Below are 3,907 nucleotides of genomic sequence, written 5' to 3' on the forward strand. Positions count from 1 at the left end.
TCATTGCAACTAATGGAACCACTAAACGCTTTATTTAAACATTCACTAAACAAAATTAATTTAAAATTCAGTAGAAAAATCTTCTTCACGAGTGCCTCGTAGAGCAACATTTTGATTTCGCACCTTTGTAACTGATAGAATCACTAAAAGCTTCGTTTAAATTCATATTCAGTAGTAAAACACTTCTTCAAAAATGATACTTAGAACAAATAAGCTTTATATTCAGTTTTAATGAATTCATTTTAAATTTCAGATCACAAGCGGCGTGCGCGTTCCATCGCATCGCGCGAATGTGATTTGAGCAGGAAAAAAATGTTCTGGACGGCCGCAAGGTGTGCGCCTCACTCAAAATAGTCAAATCGCTTTATAAGTTTGGAGCTTTAATCATTGCAACTAATGGAACCACTAAACGCTTTATTCAAACATTCACTAAACAAAATTAATTGAAAATTTAGTAGAAAAATCTTCTTTACGAGTGCCTCGTAGAGCAACATTTTGATTTCGCACCTTTGTAACTGATAGAATCACTAAAAGCTTCGTTTAAATTCATATTCAGTAGTAAAACACTTCTTCAAAAATGATACTTAGAACAAATAAGCTTTATATTCAGTTTTAATGAATTCATTTTAAATTTCAGATCACAAGCGGCGTGCGCGTTCCATCGCATCGCGCGAATGTGATTTGAGCAGGAAAAAAATGTTCTGGACGGCCGCAAGGTGTGCGCCTCACTCAAAATAGTCAAATCGCTTTATAAGTTTGGAGCTTTAATCATTGCAACTAATGGAACCACTAAACGCTTTATTCAAACATTCACTAAACAAAATTAATTGAAAATTTAGTAGAAAAATCTTCTTTACGAGTGCCTCGTAGAGCAACATTTTGATTTCGCACCTTTGTAACTGATAGAATCACTAAAAGCTTCGTTTAAATTCATATTCAGTAGTAAAACACTTCTTCAAAAATGATACTTAGAACAAATAAGCTTTATATTATGTTTTAATGAATTCATTTTAAATTTCAGATCACAAGCGGCGTGCGCGTTCCATCGCATCGCGCGAATGTGGTTTGAGCAGGAAAAAAATGTTCTGGACGGCCGCAAGGTGTGCGCCTCACTCAAAATAGTCAAATCGCTTTATAAGTTTGGAGCTTTAATCATTGCAACTAATGGAACCACTAAACGCTTTATTTAAACATTCACTAAACAAAATTAATTTAAAATTCAGTAGAAAAATCTTCTTCACGAGTGCCTCGTAGAGCAACATTTTGATTTCGCACCTTTGTAACTGATAGAATCACTAAAAGCTTCGTTTAAATTCATATTCAGTAGTAAAACACTTCTTCAAAAATGATACTTAGAACAAATAAGCTTTATATTCAGTTTTAATGAATTCATTTTAAATTTCAGATCACAAGCGGCGTGCGCGTTTCATTGCCTCGCGCGAATGTGATTTGAGCAGGAAAAAAATGTTCTGGACGGCCGCAAGGTGTGCGCCTCACTCAAAATAGTCAAATCGCTTTATAAGTTTGGAGCTTTAATCATTGCAACTAATGGAACCACTAAACGCTTTATTTAAACATTCACTAAACAAAATTAATTTAAAATTCAGTAGAAAAATCTTCTTCACGAGTGCCTCGTAGAGCAACATTTTGATTTCGCACCTTTGTAACTGATAGAATCACTAAAAGCTTCGTTTAAATTCATATTCAGTAGTAAAACACTTCTTCAAAAATGATACTTAGAACAAATAAGCTTTATATTCAGTTTTAATGAATTCATTTTAAATTTCAGATCACAAGCGGCGTGCGCGTTCCATCGCATCGCGCGAATGTGATTTGAGCAGGAAAAAAATGTTCTGGACGGCCGCAAGGTGTGCGCCTCACTCAAAATAGTCAAATCGCTTTATAAGTTTGGAGCTTTAATCATTGCAACTAATGGAACCACTAAACGCTTTATTCAAACATTCACTAAACAAAATTAATTGAAAATTTAGTAGAAAAATCTTCTTTACGAGTGCCTCGTAGAGCAACATTTTGATTTCGCACCTTTGTAACTGATAGAATCACTAAAAGCTTCGTTTAAATTCATATTCAGTAGTAAAACACTTCTTCAAAAATGATACTTAGAACAAATAAGCTTTATATTATGTTTTAATGAATTCATTTTAAATTTCAGATCACAAGCGGCGTGCGCGTTTCATTGCCTCGCGCGAATGTGATTTGAGCAGGAAAAAAATGTTCTGGACGGCCGCAAGGTGTGCGCCTCACTCAAAATAGTCAAATCGCTTTATAAGTTTGGAGCTTTAAGGTGAATATATAACGAAGCCACACCTCGAATTTTCAAGAGCACAAATCTGAAGAACCGAATGTCGGTTTGAGCTGAAAAGTTGATCGATTGGTCATCACCAGCGGGTAACCAATCGATCAACTTTTCAGCTCAAACCGACATTCGATTCTTTAGATTTGTGCTTTTGAAAATTCGAGGTGTGGCTTCGTCATATATTCACCTTAATCATTGCAACTAATGGAACCACTAAACGCTTTATTCAAACATTCACTAAACAAAATTAATTGAAAATTTAGTAGAAAAATCTTCTTTACGAGTGCCTCGTAGAGCAACATTTTGATTTCGCACCTTTGTAACTGATAGAATCACTAAAAGCTTCGTTTAAATTCATATTCAGTAGTAAAACACTTCTTCAAAAATGATACTTAGAACAAATAAGCTTTATATTCAGTTTTAATGAATTCATTTTAAATTTCAGATCACAAGCGGCGTGCGCGTTTCATTGCCTCGCGCGAATGTGATTTGAGCAGGAAAAAAATGTTCTGGACGGCCGCAAGGTGTGCGCCTCACTCAAAATAGTCAAATCGCTTTATAAGTTTGGAGCTTTAATCATTGCAACTAATGGAACCACTAAACGCTTTATTTAAACATTCACTAAACAAAATTAATTGAAAATTTAGTAGAAAAATCTTCTTTACGAGTGCCTCGTAGAGCAACATTTTGATTTCGCACCTTTGTAACTGATAGAAACACTAAAAGCTTCGTTTAAATTCATATTCAGTAGTAAAACACTTCTTCAAAAATGATACTTAGAACAAATAAGCTTTATATTCAGTTTTAATGAATTCATTTTAAATTTCAGATCACAAGCGGCGTGCGCGTTTCATTGCCTCGCGCGAATGTGATTTGAGCAGGAAAAAAATGTTCTGGACGGCCGCAAGGTGTGCGCCTCACTCAAAATAGTCAAATCGCTTTATATATATAAATATAAAGCGTTATATAAACGTTATATAAAGCGTTGTTATATAAGCGTTATATAAATATAAAGTTGTTATATAAACGCTTTATTCAAACATTCACTAAACAAAATTAATTGAAAATTTAGTAGAAAAATCTTCTTTACGAGTGCCTCGTAGAGCAACATTTTGATTTCGCACCTTTGTAACTGATAGAATCACTAAAAGCTTCGTTTAAATTCATATTCAGTAGTAAAACACTTCTTCAAAAATGATACTTAGAACAAATAAGCTTTATATTCAGTTTTAATGAATTCATTTTAAATTTCAGATCACAAGCGGCGTGCGCGTTCCATCGCATCGCGCGAATGTGATTTGAGCAGGAAAAAAATGTTCTGGACGGCCGCAAGGTGTGCGCCTCACTCAAAATAGTCAAATCGCTTTATAAGTTTGGAGCTTTAATCATTGCAACTAATGGAACCACTAAACGCTTTATTTAAACATTCACTAAACAAAATTAATTTAAAATTTAGTAGAAAAATCTTCTTTACGAGTGCCTCGTAGAGCAACATTTTGATTTCGCACCTTTGTAACTGATAGAAACACTAAAAGCTTCGTTTAAATTCATATTCAGTAGTAAAACACTTCTTCAAAAATGATACTTAGA

Source organism: Aedes albopictus, unplaced genomic scaffold (genome assembly GCF_035046485.1).
Source record: "Aedes albopictus strain Foshan unplaced genomic scaffold, AalbF5 HiC_scaffold_303, whole genome shotgun sequence".
Lineage (NCBI taxonomy): Eukaryota > Metazoa > Arthropoda > Insecta > Diptera > Culicidae > Aedes > Aedes albopictus.